Source organism: Astyanax mexicanus, chromosome 12, assembly GCF_023375975.1.
Source record: "Astyanax mexicanus isolate ESR-SI-001 chromosome 12, AstMex3_surface, whole genome shotgun sequence".
Lineage (NCBI taxonomy): Eukaryota > Metazoa > Chordata > Actinopteri > Characiformes > Acestrorhamphidae > Astyanax > Astyanax mexicanus.
Genome location: NC_064419.1, coordinates 41,373,523 through 41,383,174, shown reverse-complemented (window position 1 = coordinate 41,383,174; position 9,652 = coordinate 41,373,523). Strand labels below are relative to the sequence as shown.

The window sequence follows — 9,652 nt, the reverse complement described above, 5'->3', positions numbered from 1 at the left end:
TATCTCCATATATCCAGCAGGATTAAAGTAAAATAAATGATACTGGACAGATATAATCTGTCTCTAGTAGATATATAATGGGAAATGAGAACAGTGTGAAATTTTTTTTGCTAAGAACAGCAAAAAAAGTAGTACCCTGATGTGATAATTAGGGCTCGGTGATATGACACGATATTTCAAGGTATAATATTGTTTACAATATTCAAAAATGTTGGCGAAATTATTGCGTACAATATGATATGGTACACCCCTAAATGAGATACTGAAAATTACAAGAATTTTATCAGATTTGTAACAGAATGATCCAGATCAATGATCCAGAATGTCGTGAAACTAACAATACACTCCAAATATCTCCATATATCCAGGATTAAAGTAAAATAAATGATAAATGATACTGTTTTTTGTAGATATATAATGGAAAATGAGAACAGTGTGAATTTTTCTTTTGCTAAAAACAGCAAAAAAGTAGTACCCAGATGTGATCATTTCAAGATATTTTTTCAAGGTATTTTCAAGGTATAATATCATTTACGATATTCAAAAACGTTGCTAATATTATCGTGTATGATACAAGGAGATTTTAGTTTAGGTGGTTTAAAAAGCTTAAGAACCACTACCATAAAAGACATTAGAGAGTAAAACCTTAGCTGCAAAAACAGCTTGTTTTAAACTGAAGTGATAAGGAGTGTTGTTACTGCAGAACAGAAGAGTTCTGTAATTATTAAAATAAAGAACTGCATTAAAAAATAACGAAGGCCATCTGGTGAACCATCTCGAGATGCTTCAAAATACGACCAGCGTTACCTGTACCAGAGTTTGTAAAGCTCTGCTTTATTAATCAGGAGATGAGAGTGACTGTCCTCAGTAGAGCACACTGTGATGCTAATGAGATTAGCCAGGCTCCTGGTGTCGCTGTTCTCTGCTGTAAATGACAGCTGAATATTTTATTTATTTATTTATTTTTCTTTGGTAAATGATGCAGTTCTACCACTCTACATTTTGGGCTTTTATTTTGAAGAGCTCCGCTCTTATTCTACTACCTCCTGTTATTAATGACGCTAAACCTTCTGTTCGAGTTCTCACCATAATGCTGTGCACGTTGCTCCAGAAACGGTAAAAAACATGAGAACAAATTAATTATTTATTATTTTCTGTGTTGACACTTTTGAAAGATATTTTATTGTAGTTTGCTCCGTTTTTTTGTGTCATTTGTATGTCACGCATAGACTGTCACTGAGAGGTGTGTGGAAGATAGGCTGTTGGCAGACAAAGCTCAAACTTAGCGCCCTTGGAAGCAGAAGGAGGTATGAAGAGACAAATTGTGCATTAATTCAAATGAGTGATTTATTTCATTTAAGACAAAGAGAAATGGTTATTATTATTTTATTTTCAGTAGGAACTGTAACTCATAATAACTTAAAAGGTTAAATTCATGTGGAAGTTTGCTAAGAATTACTAATTTAAAAGTTTAAATACTGTTCTATTCATTATCTGTGAAATATGGTACTATGGCATTTGTGTTTTGTATCTGTTATGTAGTTTTCACGGTGTCAAAACGTCTGTGGTGAGAAGAGGAGAGAAATAAAGTTGCACCAGTAGAAGCTCCGAGCATTGTCTTGTGATTAATCCAAGTGGGCCGCTACAGTGAAAACTCCTTCACTACAAGAGACCATCAGAGAAGCTGACACCTCATCTGAGATCCAGCTACCCAACTGATACCAGCCAGCTGATTCCGCTCACACCAATATCCTGCACAGGCAAGATTAAAAAGGGACAGCACACTTAAGGTACAATTACGGATTCTGAAAAGGACATTGAGTGCTAAAGAGCAAAGAGAACTATTTACAAATTGTATGTGTTTTCGTCTCAAAAAAAAAAAAAAAAAAAAAAACGCTGAAGCTATTAATGTTTACAATGATTGTTTATGACACTTGTTACTGTTTCATGCTAAAATTCCTTTGAATGTCCATGATTTGTAAATGCTTGATATAGATTTACTCTGTGGTAAAAGATAACTACAGCTCATAGGTGTGAATTCAGGCATAGGGTAATCAAAGCCACGCTAGACGTGAAACAGTTGCACAAAGATGTCACTCCCAACAGAAGTAACAGACAAGCCCATAGACATGCCACTCAGGTCTAGCTCACGAGAGAGAAAGCTAACAGAAAAAGGCCAAGAAATGTATGACCAAGATACTAAAAAACGGGAAAAAACATTTAACAAGGCCTATGACTCTTGGAAGCTAGCAGCAAGGGAGATTAGGACAAAATTAAAAACCTTCTGCTTATTAGAAGACCTCAATAAACTGCACGAAGATATTCAAGCAAAGTATGATGCTGTTAAACTGCAGTATGAACCTATTCTACGTAACTGTAACACCACGCCAGAGATTGTAAAAAAAATGGACGCTTGTGTTGTGCTGACAAAGGAAATTTGTGACCTCATAAGCAACCGTCAAGAAGCTATTGATGAAGATTATAATGATCAACTTGAAAAAGAAAGAGTAAGAGAAATGTTGAACAAAAAGGAATATGGGTCGGTCTTTGGCTTAACTAAAACTGAAACTGTAAGTTCATCAGAGTCACCAGAGAAATCAAGCAAACTCTCCAGCTCAACCAGTATCCATAACAGTAGAGTAGATGCAGAAGCAGAGCTTGCTGCTAAGCTGGAACAGTCAAAGGCCATGGAAGAAATTCAAGCACAACGAGCACATCTTCACAAGTTAGAAAGCGAATGGAAACTCAAAGAGGCAAAAATGTTGTCAGAAATTAAACAAAGAAAAGTGGAAATGCGACAACAGTTGGAACAAGAGAGAGCAAAACTGCAGCAGTTGCAAGCAACAAAAGAGGTCGCTATAGCCGCAGCTCGTGTCAGAGCATATGACAGTTTTGAAGAAGAAATTGACAGCAGAACTAGCTCAGCTCATAACAGAACACAAACAGAGCCTCGGTTGAATCCAGATGCTGCCTCGTTCCGACCTCACCAAGCAGTGCCTGAGGTGACTATGACACAAGAGTTGGCCAGCTTAGCACAAGCAATTGCTAGTTCACTGAGTATGAACCGCTTGCCAGTCCCTGAACCCACCACATTTAGTGGTGACCCTTTAAGGTTTACAGATTGGAAAATGTCATTCATGACTCTGATTGACAGAAAACCACTTCCAGCAAGTGAGAAAATTTTTTATCTTAAAAATTATCTTGCTGGAGAGGCCCGTAAAGCTGTTGAGGGTTTCTTTTATAGAGATTCAGAGGATGCATACAATGGAGCATGGAAAGTTTTACAAGACAGATATGGTAACCCTTTCATCATACAGAAAGCTTTCCGTGATAAGCTCATGAAATGGCAGAAGATCAGCACAAATGACCCGCTAGCACTACGAGAGTTCGCCGACTTCCTCCAAAGCTGCACTGAGGCAATGCCATACGTCAAAGGATTAGCTATTCTTAACGACTGTGAGGAAAACCACAAGTTGCTCAGAAAACTGCCAGAATGGATTGTTCGAAAGTGGAGTCGAATTGTTGTAGATGAACTTGACACATCTGGCAGCTATCCAGATCTTGCATGCTTCACAGGGTTCCTTAGCAGAGAGGCACGGATAGCTTGTAACCCTATTGCTTCTCCACTGGTGATAAATTTCAAACCTGTAGATGATAGAATTCCAAAGAGAGCCAAAGCTTTCAATACAAGCATACAACCAAACAGTTTTGTTAAAGAGAAACAAGAAACTAACAGTAGCAAACCAAAATTGCTTTGCTCTGTCTGTAAAAGTGAAACTCATGGCATCACAAGGTGTCCCACTTTCACAGCAAAGAGTGTTGAAGATAAAAGGGCATTCATTCATGAAAATCGGCTTTGCTTTGGATGCTTAAGAAAGGGTCATATGACCAAGGACTGTAAGAGGCGACACACATGCAACACCTGCAATCGTCGTCACCCAACCTGCTTGCACGAAGACAGGAGCCAAAGACCTGTGGAAGCAATAACGAACCGCTCCACTTCCACAGAAGAACGTGCAAGCCAGGAAACACACAAGGTCGTGTCCCATACATCAACACAACGCTCTTCTGCTACCTCAAGTATCGTTCCAGTCTTTGTATCATCAGTACAAGAACCACACAGAGAAATACTTACATATGCAATACTTGACACACAGAGTGACTCATCATTTGTCCTAGAAGATGTAGTTGATAAGCTCAATGTGGATGTTCAGCCAGTAAAGCTGAAGCTTAGTACCATGACAGCCATCGACACAATCATATCAAGCAAGAGTGTTCATGGTCTACAAGTTCGAGGACTCTACTCTGAGAGTTGTATTCAACTACAGCAGGCCTACAGTCGTGACTTCATCCCGGTGGATAAGTCCTACATTCCAACGAAAGAAACAGCATTTCTGTGGCCTCATCTCAGAAATTTGGCAGACAAGTTGCCACCCCTTCAAGACTGTGATGTAGGGCTCCTAATAGGATATGACTGTCCTTCAGCCCTGGCTCCTCTTGAAGTTGTCTTAGGTGACAAAAATCAACCATTTGCACAGAGATCAGAACTAGGATGGAGTGTAATAGGCTCGACAAACCCCCACCTAGACAGACAAGGAAGTCAAAGCTTTGTACATCGGCTAACAGTAAAAGAACTGCCAATGCCATCTGCAACAGATGTTCTAAAGACCTTGGAATCAGACTTTATTGAGAGAACCTATGAGGATAAATATGTGTCACACGATGATGTTCATTTCATACAGTTCCTTAGTGACCACATCAGGCAGAAAGAAGACGGGCATTATGAGATGCCCCTCCCTTTCAAAGGCAAAAGTCCACCCAACCTGCCAAATAACAAGAGGTTAGCCACAGTTCGCCTACAGTGTCTTAAGAAAAAATTAAAAGCCAACAAACAATACTATGATCAGTACAAAACATTCATGGAGGAAACCATTAACAAGGGTGATGCAGAGCTTGTCCCTACAACATCTGAGGGAAAGACGGAGTGGTACCTTCCGCATCATGGTATCTACCACCCCAGAAAACCGGATAAGCTGAGAGTTGTTTTTGATTGTTCGGCCAAATTCCGTGGTATTTCTCTGAATGACACCCTGCTAACTGGGCCTGATCTAATTAATCCACTGATAGGAGTGCTTTGTCGCTTCAGAAAAGAAGCTGTGGCCATTATCTGTGACATTGAACGAATGTTCTATCAGTTCTCTGTCACGCCTGAATCCAAGAATTATCTAAAGTTCCTCTGGTGGAAAGGTGGAGATTTGGAGAAGGAACCACAGGAGTACAGGATGACTGTCCACCTCTTCGGAGCTGCTTCGTCTCCAGGATGTGCCAATTTTGGTCTGAAGCATTTAGCGCGACAACACAAAGCTAACTATCCTCTGGCATCAGCGTTTGTGGAGAAAAATTTTTATGTTGACGACGGGTTAGTCAGCGTCTCCTCAGTTGAAGAAGCCAAGAAACTGATAACTGAGGCCCAGGAGCTGTGCAAAAGAGGAGGCCTACGCCTTCACAAATTCAACTCAAATGAAGAAGCTGCTCTGTCACGCTTAGACCCCTCTGAAAGAGCAGCAAACATTGAGCCTCTGGGATTCGATCCAACACCATCAGAAAGTGCTCTCGGCATTCAGTGGTTGATAAAGGATGATACTTTCAGCTTTAACATCAGTTTGAAGGATCAGCCCTCAACCCGTCGTGGGTGTTTGTCTGTCATCGCCTCTCTTTATGATCCACTCGGATTCATTGCTCCTTTCAGCTTAAGTGGAAAACGTATCCTTCAAGAGCTTTGTCACAGAGGCATCGAATGGGATGACCCACTTCCAGAAGATATAAGGCCACGGTGGGAGGAATGGATAAATGGTCTTGTCAAGCTAAAGGAGGTCTCAATCCCGAGATGTTATCACCCACATAACTTCCATAGCATTGTCAGCGTAGAACTACACCATTTTTCAGATGCCAGCTGCATTGGATATGGTGCATGTTCTTATCTCCGGTACAAAAATGACAAAGATGAAGTCCATTGCAGTCTCGTGATGGCAAAAGCAAGGGTTGCTCCCTCAAAGGTCACAAGTATCCCGAGATTGGAACTCGCAGCGGCGGTGGTTTCTACAAAAGTAAGCGTCGTGTTAAAGGGTGAGCTTGACATGAAAATTGATCAGGAATTCTTCTGGACTGATTCGCAAGTTGTGCTCGGGTACATCAACAATGATGCCCGTAGATTCCACATATTTGTTGCAAACCGTGTTCAACTGATCAGAGATAATAGTGATCCTAATCAATGGCATTATGTGGACACCTCAGAAAACCCGGCGGATCACGCATCCCGAGGTCTTCATGCTTCAGACATTCACTCAACGAACTGGCTGCGAGGACCAAAATTTCTCTGGGAGCGTGAATTACATCTAACACCCAGGAGTCCAGCAGACTTACTTGTTGGTGATCCTGAAGTAAAGAAAATCCAGGTTCTTGCAACCGAGACCAATAGCTGCAATGACATCCTCCAGCGTCTGAGTCGGTTTTCTTCATGGACAACACTCGTAAAGGTGGTTGCAAGAATCAAGAGACTTGGGTCTAAACAAAAACAGCATAGTGAACATGTAACTGTCGAGGAGCGTGTGAAGGCTGCAGAGACTGTGATTAAGATTGCACAACAGCAAGCCTTTCCCCAGGAGATAAAGATACTTCAAGGTCAAAAGGAACTTCCAAGCTCAAGCTCTCTCTTCAATCTTAATCCCATCTGGTCAGAAGGACTACTCTGTGTTGGTGGGAGATTGAAACAGTCATCTCTCTGTCACAAAGTCAAGCACCCAGTCATTTTACCAAACAATAGTCCTGTAACTAAACTCATAGTGTCTCACTACCATGCTAAGACATGCCATCAAGGTCGAAACCAGACACAAATGGAGCTTAGGGCCAATGGATTCTGGGTCATTGGTGGGAGCAAGCTGGTCAGTAAGCTGATACACGCATGTGTGCTTTGTAGGAAACTTCGACGGCCGACAGAGAACCAGCAAATGGCTGAACTACCTAAAGAACGTCTTGAAGCCTCAGCACCTTTCACGTATAGTGGCATGGATTGCTTTGGCCCATTTATTGTCAAGAAAGCCCGCAAAGAATACAAAAGATATGGACTCATTTTCACATGCCTGTACTCTAGAGCTGTCCATATTGAGATGCTCGAAGATTTGTCGACAGACTCCTTCATCAACGCATTGAGATGTTTCATCAGTCTCAGAGGAGCTGTTAGACAACTTCGTTGCGACCACGGCTCCAATTTCATTGGTGCCAGAAATGAATTTAAGGAAGCCCTTAAACAGTGCGACACCAAACTACTGGAAATCTTCATGACTGAAAGGCAGTGCGAATTTGTCTTTAATTCCCCCTCTGCCAGTCACGCAGGTGGTGTCTGGGAACGGCAAATTAGAACCATTAGAAACGTGCTAAATGCTACTTTTGCACAATGCCCAGGTCGACTTGATGACGCTTCTCTTAGAACACTGTTCTATGAAGCCACGGCTATCGTTAACAGCCGCCTATTAACAGTAGATGGAATAAATGATCCTCAAGCTATGGAACCTTTAACACCAAATCACCTCATCATGATGAAATCGAAAGTTGCACTTCCTCCCCCTGGAGTATTTGTTAAGGAGGATTTGTATGCCACGAAGAGATGGAGGAGAGTTCAGTATCTCATTGAACAATTTTGGGGTCGTTGGAAAAGGGAGTATCTGCTCAACATATCCATAAGACAAAAATGGCACTTACCTCAACGCAATCTCAAAGTCAATGACATTGTCATTATTAAAGATGACAACCGCCCAAGAAATCATTGGCAACTAGGACGGGTAGTGGAAACTGTTCAAGAAAGTGACGGCTTGGTACGCCGAGTCAAAGTCCAAGTAGGAGAACGAAAGCCTCACAGAAAACAAGATCCTCACTCTAAACCTTCAGTTATTGAGAGGCCTATACAAAAATTAGTACTTCTCCTTGAGAATTAATTGAAGCAGACACTGCTTGATTGATTGTGATATACAGTTCACCTGTATACTTCTGATCACTTCTGTCATTTATTAGAGTCAAGAAATCCTGTACAATTCATCTAGTTTTGTTTATGTATTATTTTATTCATTGTAGCAGGATTTGGTGGGAGTGTAAATGACAGCTGAATATTTTATTTATTTATTTATTTTTCTTTGGTAAATGATGCAGTTCTACCACTCTACATTTTGGGCTTTTATTTTGAAGAGCTCCGCTCTTATTCTACTACCTCCTGTTATTAATGACGCTAAACCTTCTGTTCGAGTTCTCACCATAATGCTGTGCACGTTGCTCCAGAAACGGTAAAAAACATGAGAACAAATTAATTATTTATTATTTTCTGTGTTGACACTTTTGAAAGATATTTTATTGTAGTTTGCTCCGTTTTTTTGTGTCATTTGTATGTCACGCATAGACTGTCACTGAGAGGTGTGTGGAAGATAGGCTGTTGGCAGACAAAGCTCAAACTTAGCGCCCTTGGAAGCAGAAGGAGGTATGAAGAGACAAATTGTGCATTAATTCAAATGAGTGATTTATTTCATTTAAGACAAAGAGAAATGGTTATTATTATTTTATTTTCAGTAGGAACTGTAACTCATAATAACTTAAAAGGTTAAATTCATGTGGAAGTTTGCTAAGAATTACTAATTTAAAAGTTTAAATACTGTTCTATTCATTATCTGTGAAATATGGTACTATGGCATTTGTGTTTTGTATCTGTTATGTAGTTTTCACGGTGTCAAAACGTCTGTGGTGAGAAGAGGAGAGAAATAAAGTTGCACCAGTAGAAGCTCCGAGCATTGTCTTGTGATTAATCCAAGTGGGCCGCTACATCTGCTAATGAAAGAACTAAATGAGTTTTCTGACTCAGCCTCACCCATAAATCAGTCTGCTCTCCTAGGAGTGATCCAACTAAAGAGGCACTTCTAATCTAATCCAATCTCATATAAACCACATCTAATCAAAGCAGCACTGCAGTTTAGATATTGGTGATTAATAGAATTACTCCTTGTCATAAACTGTAAACTCATACCGATTTATGTCTGTTTTACATAAAATTGGATATTTATAAACAATACTCAACTATTTTGAGTTAGTTGAATATTTATGGGCACATAAATATTCAAACTGAGATCTTTGAGTTGAACCAACTTATAATAAATGAGAGTTTAGTCTGTTGCCATTAACAGCTTCTTTTCCATTGGCTTCTGTCACAATCTATTTGCATACTGGGTGTGTCCAACAGTTTCTGACTAACACTCACCATCAGTGTGTAGTGATTCCCCCCGGGCTACCTTAGAAATAAATCAACTTCCCCTTTAGTTGTAATAACTTGATTATTTAATTTATGCTAACTCAAGTTTTCATTCCCCGTTACTTAAAAAATTGAGCAAACCAGCTGCCTTAAAAAAGTTAAGCAAACTCAACTTAACCAGTCTTATAGTATAACAAAAATTAAGTTAAATCAAAGTTAAACTTCCCCTTTAGTTGTAAAAACTTGATACGTTTTCATTACCCAGTACTTAACTTTTTTTAAGGCAACCGGTTTTCTAATTTTTTTTTTAAGTAAATTCAACTTATCCGGGCTTACAGTGTATGCTTTGATACCAAAGTATTAAAA

The 9,652-nt window shown here is 39.9% G+C and overlaps 2 long non-coding RNA genes across 2 annotated transcripts; both read left to right on the top strand.

Moving 5' to 3' along the window:
- Positions 1 to 936: 936 nt before the first annotated feature.
- Positions 937 to 1,611, top strand: LOC111190596 (uncharacterized). Its single transcript, XR_007441489.1, has 2 exons — positions 937 to 1,116; positions 1,230 to 1,611. It is a non-coding gene; the product is annotated as an uncharacterized LOC111190596 (long non-coding RNA).
- Positions 1,612 to 7,670: 6,059 nt separating this feature from the next.
- On the top strand, positions 7,671 to 8,828 carry LOC125806199 (uncharacterized). Its single transcript, XR_007441490.1, has 2 exons — positions 7,671 to 8,333; positions 8,447 to 8,828. It is a non-coding gene; the product is annotated as an uncharacterized LOC125806199 (long non-coding RNA).
- The last annotated feature ends 824 nt before the right edge of the window (positions 8,829 to 9,652 follow it).